Source organism: Salvelinus sp. IW2-2015, linkage group LG1 (assembly GCF_002910315.2).
Source record: "Salvelinus sp. IW2-2015 linkage group LG1, ASM291031v2, whole genome shotgun sequence".
Lineage (NCBI taxonomy): Eukaryota > Metazoa > Chordata > Actinopteri > Salmoniformes > Salmonidae > Salvelinus > Salvelinus sp. IW2-2015.
In genome coordinates this window covers 2122327-2139348 of record NC_036838.1, presented here as the reverse complement: position 1 = coordinate 2139348, position 17022 = coordinate 2122327, and the positions used below count along the sequence as shown (strand labels likewise).

Sequence of the window (17022 nt, the reverse complement as noted above, 5' to 3'; positions counted from 1 at the left end):
TGCTCTGGACTGATGGCGTCCAGTCAGTTACAAGGGGCTAATTTGAACATTTCTGGAACGTGTCGTTAAGAAATGCGAAGCGCTGATGTTCTCTTGAATGAAACCATGTGTTGGTTGAGAGAAGAAACGCCCATGTCAGCATGGGGATTTCAAGAGTGGACTGAACTCGCATCAACGGCAACACTGTGCCTCAYCAACATAGTTGTCCAACAGCAAGGCTTTGTGAGATTGAATGGCCTCTGTAAGGACTCTCCCTTGTGTTTGGATAGGCCATTAGGTCCACTCAAGACAGATCTATATTGGCCTCATAATCTTTGAGCAATAAGCCTACATTTGTCTCATAGGAACCCTCTCCGTCACTAAATGAATCAATCAAATAAAATGTGTGCAAAGGACAGTACCTCATGTCTTTCGATAATAGTCTCAAAGATAACGAAGTGTTAAGTAAATGGTGTGGAGGAAAATTTCCGAGGATGGAGACCTCATGTACAATGTACGGTCTAGACTCAAAACGATTGTGGGTGTGTTATTACGATGTAGGCCTAGTGTGTACACTCTGGGACCCGCACTGCATCCCTTGACCCACCTGGTACCAATAAGACCTGTAATGGTTTTCATGGCCAAAGTTCTTTTGAAAAGAATCCAAGGCTTTGTGCCTTGGCTCCTGTGAGTACTAGAACACACTGAGTACACACAGAGATGATTGTTAATCTATTGAAAAAGAGACCCACATTTTTTAAGGAATTCCAAGTAGAGACAAGAAAATACAGGCTTGATCAAATTTTCTGAATCAAATCAAATCAAATCTTATATGTCACATGCGCCGAATACAACAGGTGTAGTAGACCTTACCGTGAAATGCTTACTTACAAGCCCTTAAACCAACAATGCAGTTCAAGAAGTAGAGTTAAGAAAATATTTACTAAATAAACTAAAGCTAAAAAAAAAAATCAAATAGTAACACAAGAAAATGACATAACAATGTTATAACAATGTTTTGGTGAGTGTTCTCTTGCTTTTACCTGGTTCAGAAGAACATTGACCACATGCAGTTATGGATGCTGAAAGTACTTGATGAATTACGCTACTGATTAATGTGTTTAATCAAATTCAATCCCTCATTTCCTCTACACTCTTAGAAAAAAGGTTTCCAAAAGGGTTCTTCGGCTGTCCCCATAGGAGAAACCTTATTGGTTCCATGTAGAACCATTTATGGTTCCATGTAGAATCGTCTGTGGAAAGGGTTCTACATGGAACTACTCAAAGCTGTTCTAGTTGGAACCAAAAGGGTTCTACCTGGAACCAACAAGGGTTATTCAAAGGGTTCTCCTATGGGGACAGCTAAGGAACCCTTTTAGGTTCTAGATAGTGTACCATGGGATTGTACCATGGTACCATGGGATTTTTATTAGCCTAATAGTTGGAACAGCTTGTGCGTACCATGGGATTTTTATTAGCCTAATTGTTGAAGCAGCTTTGATTGAGTTATCCTGCTCTGTTGCTTTTCTCATATGTTATGGAATTGAGATAACATTTGTCCCATTCCCCCCCAATTTCCAAGTCTTTCTGMCCCTAAACTCATTCAACCTGCAGGGAYTTTTTACCCTGAATATCAGCAGATTCAGCACTTCTCTGATGTTTCCAGCTGCCAAACATGGGAAGGATGTCCCTGGAGACACTCTGCAGTCTGAGCACCTAAACGACCGWGCCCTCCAGACAGAGCAGAGGTCTAGCTGTTTCTTTAGCCTCCCCTGAGATCCACGGCAGGCCCGGCAATACTGCAGCACACAGCCATTTTCCCTAGAGATATAATACGAGCGTGGTTGATGTCTAACACCTATAAAGTTCTGGATATGCTGACAATGATCCATTTCGAAGGCTTTTCCCTCTAGGGTTTTTAAAAAGCTGACATTAAGCCAGTGGAGCCAAAATGCCCACCATCACTATGCCAACGCTCCACCATCATTATACCAACGTACCACATTGAGGAAGCTAGAGAATATCCATTACCTTGAACTTTTAAGTGTTTCTTGCAGTGACCCAAACCTTCTTGCTGCCATTACAGTTCAATGGAAAGGATGCAGGGGTGGCCATTGGGCTGCTGTATATCCTCTGGGTGATTAAAGAATAAATCATTGTCTGCAAGAGGCGGAGGAGGCTAAAGGACTCCTAACGACCCTGGGCGTGGGAGGAACGAAGCCACACAGGACACTGAGAGGGCAAGACCTGCTGATTACCCGTTTCCTTTTCTGTCCGGGGTTAGGGTGAGACTGACTGCAGCTATAGCCAAGTCATCCCTTTTCTGTTGTGTCAGGATTTTGGTTCTGTAGTGACAGTTCGAGGATAGAGAGAGAGGAATGACGTTAGAACATTGAGGAATGCGTTTGATCTCACCCGTGGAATTCAGCCTCGGTCAGMCCTGGATTGAACGATACAAGGGATGGGAAATGTCATCTCTCAACGTTCCATGGTGTCCAAAGTGTTCAGTATGCTACATGTGCTTCTCCCTTTGAAACACCTTTCATGTTTCGTCTTGAATTTAATTTATTAGAACATCTTGGCTCAGGAATACAATGGCTTCAGATCAGGAGCCCCAGGTCCACGTTCTCCCCTTTGTTTTGGCCTTGGCTTGGACTGAGCCCTGGTCGTTAGAGGAATGCGGTCTCCCGTGCTCTAAGGGGGCCTTTCTGACGGTCCGGCAGGTGGTCTTGTGGCTGGCCGCTCTCCGGGAAGCTGTAGATGAGATCACAATCAGTTCCTCCAGTTTGTGTGACTAATGAAAAATTACTTCAAACCACCTCCTGCCAAATTCCTGCGCGGTGCGGTTGGTCGCCCGTCTCGGGACAGCTGGTTCTGTTTCTCAGCCAGGCCTGAGCCACATTGGCTGACCACTCATCTGAAGAAAATACACTATGTGCCYTGCTCACAGTGAGAATTCCTCTCTGTGTTGTCACCCAGCGTGGATTGGCTTTTGGCAGAGCTAGCATACAGTAAATGAGCCCTGTTCAATGTCCTCAGGGCCTTGGTAAMCTCTTAATAATGMGCTACTTTTTTGTCATCAGACTTTCAACTGCTGGGTTTTTCCCTCAGGTCAGTCTCATGATAGGGGAAAAGATATTGAACGTRTCTATTACTTTACCAGAATGGCAGGTGTGTGTTACTTTGCATTATGCCCCATGATCTAAGTATTCTAAATATTGAAGTAGGACAAGGCCTCYGGCTCTGGCTTAATTGAGATTCCCTTCCCTTACTTTCTGTCACTCCCCGTCACTCSCTCTGTCCTTGCTGTGGCAGCTATAGTCCAGTYGTACACAACCTGTCTCTTGTAATTTATCTCACTCCTGAGGTAAATATTAAACACAGATTTCCTAAACGTGTACTGTACCAGTCCTTAGTCTGCGTCCACTAAACAACACACACTGAATAAAATGTCCAGGATGTCCGCGGGCTGTTCAAACTTCTCAAAATGATGAATCCGCCCAGCTAGCCTAGCCTATCACATTCTCTTTCTAAGGACCCATTCTCAGAAGATCCACATTGGAAATGAAACTAGATTTTGGTCTGTCTATTTTTTTTATTTCCCATCTGTAAGTCATGTGTGCTGAGGACCAACTCCTGTTCTGCCCATATCAGAAGCCCTGCCACGCTGTTTATGCCCCATATCAGAACCCTGCCACTGCTGTTTAATGCCCCAGATCAGAACCCTGCCACTGCTGTTTAATGGCCCCATATCAAAAGCCCTGCCACTGCGTTGAATCCCCCATATCAGAACCCTGCCACTGCTGTTGAATGCCCCATATCAAAGCCCTGCCACTCCAGTTGAATGCCCCCATACTCAGAAGCTCCTGCCACTGCAGTTAATGCCCCATATCAGAAGCCCCCACGCATTTGAATGGCCCCATATCAGAAACCCTGCCACTGCAGTTGAATGGCCCAATCAGAAACCCTATGCCCTGCCACTGCAGCTTAATGGTCCCCATATCAGCAAGCCCTGCCACTGCAGTTGAATGGCCCCATATCAGAAGCCCTGCCACTGCAGTTGAATGCCCCCATCAGAAGCCCTGCCACTGCAGGTGAATGCCCCATATCAGAAGCCCTGCCACTGCTGGAATGCCCATATCAGACCCTCCACTCTGTTAATGGGCCCCATATCAAGAACCCTGCCACTCTTTAATGGCCCCATACAGAAGCCTGCCACCAGTTATCATGCCCCCAAAGCCCTGCCACCTGCTGTTAATGCCCCATCTCAGAAGCCCTCCCACTGCTGTTTAATGCCCCATATCAGAAGCCTGCCACGCGTTAAGCCCCATATCAGAACCTGCCACTGCTTGTTAATTGCCCCAATATCAGAAGCCCTCCACTGCTGTTTAATGCCCCATATGAAAGCCCTGCCACTGTGGTTTAATCTGCCCCATATCAGAAGCCTTGCCACTGCTGTTTAATGGCCCCATATCAGAAGCCCTGCCACTGTGTTTAATGGCCCCATATCAGAAGCCCTCCACTCGTTTAATGCCGTGTTCAGGGGCCAGGGCTTGCCTCTTAATCCCATTCACAAGCAGGCACTCTTAGTGTTTGTTTTGTAGTTATTACTGCTTTAAGCACCAGATACGCTAACAGGACCAGCACAGAGAACAGTCCAAAAACCCCTATTACTGCCTGCCAGCTGTTTGCTGCAAAGACAGCTTTGCAGCTGTAACGCCTCTCGACCAATCATAATGCCTTGCTGAATTAACTGTTTTATAATGAGACGAAACTAACAAGGGAGAGGATTGGTGCATGCAGGTCTAGTCAGAGAGAACATACGCCAGTGTACAAAACATTAGAACATCTTCCAATATTGCTTGCAACGCTTTTCCCCTCAGAACAGCCTCAATTCGTTGGGCATGACTCTACAAAGTGTCAAAGCGTTCCACATGATGCGCCCCATGTTAAGACTCCAACTGGCTTCCCACATTGTGTCAAGTTGGCTAATTCCTTTGGTGTGGACCATTCGATAACACACAGGAAATGTGAGTGTGAAAACCCAGCAGCAGTTGCAGTTCTGTGACCACACTCAAACCAGTTAACCTGGCACCTACACATACCCGTTCAAAGCACTCAAATCTTTTGTCTGCCATTCAACCCTCTGAATGGCACACATACACAATCCATGTCTTAAGCTATCAAGTTAAAATCCTTGCTTTAACCTGTCTCTCCTCCCTTCCAATACACTATTAAATGGATTTTAACAGTGACACCAATAGGATATAGCTTTCACCTGGGCATCACCTGTCAGTCTATGTCATGAAAGTGTAATATTTTGTACACTCAGTTAAATACAGTATAATCTGACTAGATCCTTATGCACTGCTGGAGTCCTCCCGATGTACAGCTTAGCACTGCCCTGAGGTGTTATACTAACAAACTGACCACTCTAATGCTTTAATGGATAGCTTTTCCATACCTCTCCACACATTGTAGACTGCAAAATGGCCAAGCCAGAAATCCTTCGCGCCCCTGCTTGCTAAATTACAGTTCAAACTGTCAACAAGTTTTAGGCGTTGGACCTGCCTTCTGAATGTACAGCAGGGCAACAAAACCCACACTCTCATTTTATTGTGAAAGGCTGAAAACACCAATGTTCCTCAGTTCCAGTCAAATAAAGCACCAAATGTCAGTACATGTTTCTTATATGGCCATATTTGTCCATACATGTTCAGTACATGTTCCTGTATATGGCCAGGTATTTGTCCATACATGTTCAGTACAGTTGTTTCTGTATATGGCCAGGTATTGTCCATACATGTTCAGTACAGGTGTTTCTGTATATGGCCAGGATTGTCCATACATGTCAGATACAGGTGTTTTCTGTATATCCAGGTATTTGTCCATACATTTCATACAGGTGTTCTATATAGCCAGGTATTTGCCATACATGTCATACAGGTGTTTTTTTTACATGCCATATTTGCTTTCCATATATGGTCAGTACAGGTGTCGTCATACAGTAGATGTGAACGAGAGGCTTGCCTTCTGCCTTAGTCTAGAGTGAAGCCGAAATCACATGGTGAGACGCCCGTAGCGAGCGTCAATTCACATACACTGCATAGCGTATGCCAATGAAAATCCATAATAAACAGTTATCTATGTTCCCTATGAAGCCCCTGAGAGTTATTGTTGTGAGTTCCTTAGATGTCCTACYGGAGCCACCGTACCTGTGCTAAACCCGAGTCGTTTATAAACAACCAAGTCTTTCTTGTTCTTCTACGTAAGCGGTCCTCAAGTTTTCCAGACGTAGCCTGCCTAGGCTACATGCCTATGAAATCAACACAGGTAGGCTGCGACCTTAGCTTACTGCCCAATACATTATAAASTACATCTTTAGTCTACTTAGCATAGAGGAATTGTAATGATCTTCCCTAATTCTTTTCTACAAACGACCCCAAGCAATCTATCTGGTTATTTTACCAGAATTGCTCCGTGTAGACGTGTGAAAAATAGACTTGCTTGCTAATTTGACGAGCTATGATGCTGTTGACACACGCGGTCTGTTTTGTCTCACTCATATGCATTCTATTTCCAGCATCAGCACACTTTTCGTTAGAATTGAGCTTGAGGCTCGTGGCTGGCAGGGATGTAAACTGGAATGTGTGGAATGAGTCTGGTCACTGCATCAATCCAGCAGGGGGGATCTGAAGGGGGGAGGGGTAGTGGGGAAGCAGTCTGCCCACAGTCTACAGTGTGAGATAGGCCCTATCCCCCCTGTCTCGTGGCTGGTTGGAACTTCCCCTGGAGGAGCCAGGCCAACCAACAATGATCATCATTTTACTCTGGTTTGGACTCTGATATCTGCTGACTGACATACTACTGCTCACCACACAACACTTGGATGATGCCTTTATTTGTTGCAGAGTGCGTCTGCTATAAGTTATCAGTGCATCTGCTATAAGTTATCAGTGCTCAGAGTTCATTTTGAGACATTTCCTCTCTTTTTTCTTAAACTGATGAAAACTAGACGATCCTCAATTCAAGCTACAGACCACCAGTTTGTGTTCATTATCCACCACGGCCCAGTGGATGTGTTGTAGCTCTATTTATATCAAACTGGTGTCTGAGCTCTTCCTCCTTCAAAGCCACTTTGTTAACAGCAAAAGTGACCTCTGGAGCTGGGTTTTCAGAGCCGAGTGTTTCCACTCCATTGCCTTTCCTTAATGCATTAGCCTTCAATAGCGGAGGCTGGCCCAGGCCCAGCGGGCCACAGGCTCACAATGAGCTCACTGTCTGTGGGCTGAGATCAGCTCCCTCTGCCCCCCTCTGCTCTTCTCTCCCTCGTCCTYTCCTCCCTTGTCTCCTCTCCGTCACAAACGCACCACGCAGAGCCACTGTTCCCAAGATGTCCTACAATTTTTCACTTTGTCGCAGGTTTGACAGATGGCGACGTGTGTTTTGTTTTTGTTGTCTGTGGTCTGTGGAGGAGCTCAAGTAGAGTCATCCATCCAAGCCTGGTGGTTAACTTGTTGATTAGGCTATACATTATTAAGTCATTATTCTATTATTTTGAGCATTAATAACAAAACTTTGGTGCTGCCTTTTTCCCTTCCATGAGAGAGTCCATTACTAAAGAATTGGCCAAACACCGTACAACTAAATAGGTTTTAAAATAATTTTTATTCTTTCTTCAAATATTTTAACAACCAATCCTATCCTATTCCGTGGAGCAGCCTCTTGAGGCCATCCAAAATAATCAAGTCATGTGAAGCTGGAAAGAACACTACCAATCATGTGAATCCCACACAACGGTTCTCATGACTAGGCTATWAAACACTGTTACAGAAATAACAGCTCTGGTTGGTTCCCCATCTATGCCCACCATGGCTTCTACCCCTCAAATAGTCATCAGAGTTGTACGATCTTGGAGAGGTTGTTGAGGTCGATGCATTGGCATGAATGAATGGAATTCAAGAACGTCCTCTTGACTCGATTATATCCTTCCCGCYTCTGCAGCTGGCCAGATAAAGTGAGAGATGTTTCCACAGCAGCCTTGCTGTCTGGGCTGTGTTTGCGTCTGAAAGAGATAGGGGTTTTGGATGTAAAGGGAGACACAGGAAGGATGAGACAATGGTGTGTGTGCGWGCTTCTCAGTACGGCCATGCGTAGAGCAGCGGATGATGACATCATACCATGAAATGSCTGTAAATCCTTGTGCATCAGTGAGAATGTGTCAAGCCAGGCCCCCCACCCGTCATCAAAGCCAGGAAGAACCTGCTCAAATCAAGGAAGCTGCACTGTCCCTAATGAGCCATCCAGCTGTGCCTGTGTCCCACCCTGTTTTCCTCAGGCATCCCTATCTACAGAATAACCCATCCGACTCTGGCCTCTCTCCTCTCTCCAGTTCCCTCTTTCAAACCAGCTCTCTCCCTCCATCAGAAGACCGTGTCCTGGGGTGTGAAAGACCTTAATATCCGAGAGAGAGTGTCACTTCCAGTGACTCAGGAAGAGGTCAWGGGAAATGTCAGTGGCCAGCCGCCATCTGTAGAATCTGTAGCGGAGACGGTGAAAGACTGTTGGCCTCAGCTCAGACAGAAGAGGGGGTAAAACCCATTTGGAGAAGGGAGAAGCAAATGAAACATGTCCCGCTTCTGAGTCTGGTTTAATATCAAACGGTTTCCAACGTAGTTCTTCAGATGTGGTCAAAAACATGATTATTACGTCAAAGAATTCATATTTGCGACGCAAAGCAAACATTAATACGACCGGCTGCCCACAACAAATGGCAACATCACGCCATGTAGCCACTAACAGATTCCTGTTTTGCTACARTGGTGGTAGAACTACTTTTATTACACGTCAAGACTTTTCTCCACAACCCTTTTCATCCGCTAAGTGAGGATGAATGGAGAGGAGATGTACAGTACCTACTTGAATGCCCAGCAGCAACCCAAACGCACAGTGTCAGACAAAGATGGAAACCAGTAGCACCTCTCTCTCTGTTCCTAAGAGATGGTGAAGACCTGCCAGATTTGAACACGACACGTTAAATTCATCACTTGTTACATCACASCGACAATTCCAAATGTCACATGAAATCATCGGATTGCTTTGTAGTGCACCCATCTAGCCGTCTCGTAGGTCAGGGTGAAATTCCTGAGATAATTAGGAAATCTAATCAAATCAATGTTTATTGGTCCCGTACAGTTGATGTTATAGCAGGTGCAGCTAAATACTTTGGTTACTAGCTCAAATCAAATGTTATTGGTCACATACACATGTTTAGCAGATGTTAATGTGAGTGTAGCGAAATGCTTGTGCTTCTAGTTCCGACAGTAATATTTAACAAGTAAACAATTCCCCACCAACTACCTAATACACACAAATCTAAAGGGATGGAATAGAATATGTACATATAAATATATGGATGAGCAATGGCCAAGCGTCATAGGCAAGGTGCAATAGATGGTATAAGGTACAGTATATACATATGAGATGAGTAATGTAAGATATGTTAACATTATTAAAGTGGCATTGTTTAAAGTGGCTAGGGATCCATTTATTAAAGTGGACAGTGATTTGAGTGTCTATGTAGGCAGCAGCCTCTCTGAGTTAGTGATTGCTGTATTATGGCCTTGAGATTAGAGGTCGACCGATTAATCGGAATGGTCGATTAATTAGGGCCGATTTTCAAGTTTTCATAACAATCGGTAATCGGCATTTTTGGACAATGATCATGGCCGATTACATTGCACTCCACAAGGAGACTGCTTGGCAGGCTGACTACCTGTTATGTGAGTGCAGCAAGGAGCCAAGGTAAGGTGCTAGCTAGCATTAAACGTATCTTATAAAAAACAATCAATCTTAACAATCACTAGTTAACTACACATGGTTGATGATATTACTAGTTTATCTAGCTTGTCCTGCGTTGCATATAATCGATGCGGTGCCTGTAATTACTCATAATCAAAGCCTACTTCGCCAAATTGGTGATTTAACAAGCGCATTCACGAAAAAAGCACAATCGTTGCACAAATGTACAACCATAAACATCAATGCCTTTCTTAAAATCAATACACAGAAGTATATTTTTTTAAACCTGCTTATTTAGAAAAAAATTCATGTTAGCAGGCAATATTAAACTAGGGAAATTGTGACACTTCTCTTGCGTTCATTGCACGCAGAGTCAGGGTATATGCAACAGTTTGGGCCACCTGGCTCGTTGCGAACACATTTGCCAGAATTTTACGTAATTATGACATAACATTGAGGTTGTGCATTGTAAAAGCAATATTTCGACTTATGGATGCCACCCGTTAGATAAAATACAGAACGGTTCCGTATTTCACTGAAAGAATAAACGTTTTGTTTTCGAAATTATAGTTTCCGGATTTGACCATATTAATGACCTAAGGCTCGTATTTCTGTGTGTTATTATATTATAATTAAGTCTGTGATTTGATAGAGCAGTCTGACTGAGTGGTGGTAGGCAGCAGCAGGCTCGTAAGCATTCATTCAAACAGCACTTTACCGCGTTTGCCAGCAGCTCTTCGCAATGCTTCAAGCACGCTGTTTATGACTTCAAGCCATATCAACTCCCGAGATTAGGCTGGCAATACTAAAGTACCTATTAGAATATCCAATAGTCAAAGGTATATGAAGATAACAAATGGTAAAGAGAGAAATAGTCCTATAATAATACAACTAAAACTTCTTACCTGGGAATATTGAAGACTCATGTTAAAAGAACCACCAGCTTTCATATGTCTCATGTTCTGAGCAAGGAACTTAAACGTTAGCTTTTACATGGCACATATTGCACTTTTACTTTCTTCTCCAACACTTTGTTTTTGCATTATTTAACCAAATTGAACATGTTTCATTATTTATTTGAGACTAAATAGATTTTATTGATGTATTATATTAAGTTAAAATAAAAGTGTTCATTGTTACATTCAGTATTGTTTTAATTGTCATTATTACAAATATATATATAAAAATCGTCCGATTAATCGATATCGTCTTTTTTTGGTCCTCCAATAATCGGTACCGGTATCGGCGTTGAAAAATCATAATCGGTCGACCTCTACTTGAGATAGCTGTTCTTTCTGGATGGTAGCMGGATGAACAGACAGTGGATCAGCTGGTTGTTGTCCTTGATGATCATTTTGGCCTTCCTGTGACATCGGGTGCTGTAGGTGTCTTGGAGGGCAGGTAGTGTGCCCCCGGTGATGCGTTGTGCKGACCGCACCACCCTCTGGAGAGCCTTGCAGTTGAGGGTGGTGCAGTTGCCATACGAGGCGGTGATACAGCCTGACAGGATGCTCTCGATTGTGCGTCTGTAAAAGTTTGTCAGGGTTTTAGGTGACAAGCCAAATTTCTTCAGCCTCCTGAGGTTGAAGAGGCGCTGTTCCATTTCAGTTTGTCTGTGATGTGTACGCTGAGGAACTTAAAACTTTCCACCTTTTCCACTACTGTCCCTTCGATGTGGATAGGAGGGTGCTCCCTCTGCTGTTTCCTGAAGTCCACGATCATCTCCTTTTGTTTTGTTGACGTTGAGTAGCTCCTAACAATGCAGTAAACAAATATACAAATAATCAACAAAACATTACATTGCACAATGTATATGAATAATCCTCAAATCAAATCTAAAATTTGGAAATTAAATAATTTGGGTCATTGARGTCCATGAAAAGCTGATAACGCTTAGCCTAGAGACAAGTGTTACTCCTTTGGTGAATACAGGAAAATACACACCCCTTATGAAGGAGAAGATYCACCCCTGTCTTGAATGATTGACTACGGTACCTCACAGGAGACAATCTAATAATGCATCACAATTCTTTCCATCCACCTTTCCACTGCTCATCATGACTCTCCCAGATTGGATGGAAACTCTTTTAACCTAATAAGGCGTGTATTCCCAGACACAATCAGGTTATTGACGTCTTCAGGGGTAAAGGCCATCTAACATAGAAGTGCTCCTCCTTGGTAGAGATACAGATTGGACAGAAGGCTGTCTTCGGGGCTACGATGCTGTTCTGCTCCTGATGAGTCATTGCCGGTGTGAGCAGCTCTCTCTCTCTTATGCTATATTGGTCATGGTCTATTATAGTCCAATCTGAGAACTCGGCACATGGCACTTAGGCTATGAAACTTCATATGGGAAATCTGGTCAGTTATGTTCCCACCTTTCCCTCTATAAACTAGCTCGCTGCTAGTAGATACGATGGGTTATGTACAGTCCCAAACTGTGCTTCTGGGCCCTTACTGTGGGTCAGCCCCATGCTCTGCCTTTTACTGTGGGTCAGCCCCATGCTCTGCCTCTTACTGTGGGTCAGCCCCATGCTCTGCCTCTTACTGTGAGTCAGCCCCATGCTCTGCCTCTGTATGTCAGCCCCATGCTCTGCCTCTGTGGGTCACCCTTATGCCCCTTACCGTGGGCCAGCCCCAGGCTCTGCCTTGGTGACAAGAGCCCAGCCCTCGTCAGACTCACGGCCAGAACTGACCACAAAGGTCTATCTGGCGTCAGTGGTTGCCCCCCATTGATTGCCCCCCATCTATCTTCAGAGCTCCTGCTGTTAGGTGACCTAAACTGGGACATGCTTAACACCCCGGCCATCCTACAATCTAAGCTTGATGCCCTCAATCTCACACAAATGATCAATGAACCTGCCAGGTACAACCCCAAATCCGTAAACACGGGCACCCTCATAGATATCATCCTAACCAACCTGCCCTCCAAATACACCTCTGCTGTCTTCAACCAGGATCTCAGCGATCACTACCTCATTGCTTGTGTCCGTAATGGGTCTGCGGTCAAATGACCACCCCTCATCACTGTCAAACGCTCCCTAAAACACTTCAGCGAGCAGGCCTTCCTAAACGACCTGGCCCGGGTATCCTGGAAGGATATTGACCTCATTCCGTCAGTAAAAGATGCCTGGTTATTCTTTAAAAGTGCTTTCCTCACCATCTTAAATAAGCATGCCCCATTCAAAAAATGTAGAACCAGGAATAGATGTAGCCCGTGGTTCACTCCAGACCTGACTMCCCTTGACCAGCACAAAAACATCCTGTGGCATACGGCATTAGCATCAAATAGCCCCCGCGATATGCAACTTTTCAGGGAAGTTASGAACCAATGTACACAGGCAGTTAGGAAAGTAAAGGCTAGCTTTTTCAAACAGAAATTTGCATCCTGTAGCACAAACTCCAAAAAGTTCTGTGACACTGTAAAGTCCATGGAGAATAAGAGCACCTCCTCCCAGCTGCCCACTGCACTGAGGCTAGGAAACACTGTCACCACTGATAAATCCACAATAATTGAGAATTTCAATAAGCATTTTTCTACAGCTGGCCATGCTTTCCACCTGGCCACCCCTACCCCGGTCACACCGCTGCCACCCCCCACGAACTGCCCAAGCCTCCCCATTTCCCTTTACCCAAATCCAAGATAGCTGATATTCTGAAAGAGCGGCAAAATCTGGACCCTACAAATCAGCCGGGCTAGACAATCTGGACCCACTCTTTCTAGAATTATCAGATGAAATTGTTCAACCTCTATTACTAGCCTGTTCAACCTCTCTTTCATATCATCTGAATCCCCAAAGATTCTAAAGCTGCCTCCGTCATCCCCTTCTTCAAAGGGGAGACACTCTAGACCTAAACTGCTACAGACCTAATCTATTCCTACCCTGCCTTTCTAAGGTCTTCGAAAGCGAATTAACAAACAGATCACCGACCATTTCGAATCCCACCGTACCTTCTCCGCTATGCATTCTGGTTCCGAGCTGGTCATGGGTGCACCTCAGCCACGCTCAAGTCCAAAACGATATCATTACCGCCATCGATAAGAGACAATACTGTGCAGCTGTATTCATTGACCTGGCCAAGGCTTTCGACTCTGTCATTCACCATATTCTTATCGGCAGACTCAACAGCCTTGGTTTCTAAAATGACTGCCTCGCCTGGTTAACCAACTACTTCTCAGACAGAATTCAGTGTGGCAAATCGGAGGGCCTGTTTTCCGGACCTRTGGCAGTCTCTATGCGGGTGCCACAGGGTTCAATTCTCGGGCCGATTCTTTTCTCTGTATATATCAATGATGTCGCTCTTGCTGCTGGTGATTCTCTGATCCACCTCTACGCAGACGACACCATTCTGTATTCTTCTGGCCCTTCTTTGGACACTGTGTTAACTAACCTCCAGATGAGCTTCAATGACATACAACTCTCCTTCCGTGACCTCCAACTGCTCTTACATGCAAGTAAAACTAAATGCATGCTCTTTCCTTCCAGTTCTCTGCTGTCAATGACTGGAACGAATTGCAAAAATCACTGAAGCTGGATACCCATTTCTCCCTCACTAACTTTAAGCACCAGCTGTCAGAGCAGCTCACAGATCACTGCACCTGTACATAGCCCATCTGTAAATAGCCCATCCAACTTCCTCATGCCCATTCTGTTATTTTTTATTTTTTACTGCTTTGCAGTCCAGTATCTCTACTTGCACATTCATCTTTTGCACATCTATCACTCCAGTGTTTAATTGCTAAATTGTAATTGTTTTGCCACTATGGCCTATTTATTGCCTACCACGCTTATCTTACCTCATTTGCACACACTGTATATAGACTTTTTCTCTATTGTGTTATTGACTGTATGTTTGTTTATTCCATGTGTAACTGTGTTGTTGTTTGTGTCACACTGCTTTGCTTTATCTTGGCCAGGTCGCAGTTGTAAATGAGAACTTGTTCTCAACTAGACTACTTGGTTAAATAAAGGTGAAATAATTTTAAAAAATTAAAAAAAACATTGTGGTGCACCCGTTCACCTCAGCCAATTAGATGACAAGGAGCTCAGTGATTGGCTTGTTGTCTGCAAACTGTCCCGACCTCACTGTCACTTCAAATGGCTCCCTCCTGCTTCTTCCTGATTCTCTAGCCATTAAACCAGAGCATCTCTCTCTCTCTCTCTTTCTCCTCTCTCTCTCCTCTCTTTCCTGCTGACTGTAAATCACATTGATGCTCTGCCTTCTTCCTAGCGAGCTGTGTTTCTGTCACCAGCCCACCAGTTCTGTGATACAGGGCTCTAAAATAACAAGACTGTAAATACAGGGAAAGATGGCCATGGGTTGCAGTATTACGCCTACCGTGGTCTGACTGAGTTCCATGAGTTCATATGTAAACTGTTTTCACATTGGCTACATGCACATGATGGACATAGCCTACATACAGTCTTAGTAAAAAAGGTGCTATTTAGAACCCTTTTGGTTTCCATGTATAACCCTTTCCACAGAAGGTTCTACCCGGAACCAAAAAGGGTTCTCCTATGGGGACAGCTGAAGAACCCTTTTGGAACACGTCTTTTTTCTAAGAGTGTAGCTTTCAGCAGTTTTACGCTCAGCTTCCCTCAATTCCCCATCCTAATAGCGACAAGGTACACTATCGCCTTATCTCTGTAATGCAGAGGTTTGGCACTTACAAAGCTTTCCTTTGAAAGAGTCCTTATTCCTCCTCCATTTTGTGTGCCTGTGAAATGTCTGGATCCTGAGGCTTTTGAAATGTTAGTGAAATCACATTTCGTTCCTGGTGCAGAACATGACCTTCAACACGTTTGAAGGGAGTATCTCAGTCAGTGGCAAACTCACGAAGGCTCAGTAAAGTTGGCTATGTCCTGTAAAATGACTTTGGTGTACATCTGTCAGCCAGTGATACATTTGGTACAAGACTCATTTCAGTTTGAAAGAGGGATTTTGGGGAATGGGCCATTGCCGATGAGTATGCTAAATGCTGACACTGTGTATAATTTTCTTCTTCTCTCTCTTCTCTCTCTCTTCTTCTCTCTTCTCTCTCTCTCTCTCTCTCTCCTCTCTCCTCGCTCTCTTCGCTCTCTCGCTCTCTCGCGCTCTCGCTCTCGCTCTCTGCTCTCTCTCTCTCTCTCTCTCTCTCTCTCTCTCTCCTCTTTCTCTCTCCCTCCCAGATCGAGAGGACCAATCAATTCTTTGCACGTGAGTAACCTCTGAGCCATGTCTGCCAGCTTTTCTTCTCTTTCCGTGTTTTGTGTTGCATGTGTTGCATGGGTTGCTGGATTTACAGGAAAGTGTCTTCTCATTTGATTCTTGCATCCACCCTGCATAGTATCATATCCACACACTGGTTTGGAGCAGATGGTTTAGAAAGGCCATGCAGCACCAGCTTAATTGCATAATTATTCACGATTCAATTATCTTAGTTATGCGCGTCTCTTCCTCACTTGTCCCGAAAATGAAATGGGGAAATTATCTGCTGCGCATTGCATTCCTGCAGAAGCTCTATTCAACTAAGAATGAAGTGTAGCTTATTGAAGTCGACATGAATGTACTTAGCACTGATTATAGGTCGAAAGAGGAATCAATTGAATTGAACTAGAACAGAGCCAGAGGCCTCTATAGCTATTTTAAAAGGAGCAACTTAGTGACACAGAACAGTTAGACACTTACGGGAAAGAGACTTAGGCTTGGGGCAGGGAAGCTGGGAAATGTTTGGTATTTCTGGCACACACACACAACCCTTACCCGTGGGCTGTATTCTAGTCTAGCGCCCAATATCTACAGATGACATTAATGCTGCCAAAGAAATGTCAGCGTGGCATCTCATTGTAAGCCCCTTTGACAGGCCTACACCGATGATTTGTGAAAGAGATATAACAGGGTAACGTTTCTCCAGGTGTGTGTGTTTTCTCACTGCGTTGGTCTGAACCCCCACCACCACCCAAATGTCCTGGGGCCCCCAGTCAACACACTATTTTCCTAGCCTTAACACCATACATGACTAAGTCTGGGGGAGCATGGAAGAATTGGATGGATGTCGGAAGTGTGTGCTTGAAACACTATCATCATAAATCTCCACATCTGCTATGATGCATTTATATGCCAACTGTGACTGTGACTGTGATACACACACACACACACACACACTGTAGGAGACGGTGGTCATAAGCAATGTAAACGCTGCACAGAGATGCCATGTGATTCTAAGTCAGTCCTGAGAGTATGTGCCGCTCCTCTGCAGCA

General features: G+C 44.4%; 1 pseudogene; it reads left to right on the top strand.

Moving 5' to 3' along the window:
• The window catches only part of LOC111963223 (myosin-10-like), a 99450-nt pseudogene that overhangs the window by 31615 nt on the left and 50813 nt on the right, over positions 1-17022 (top strand).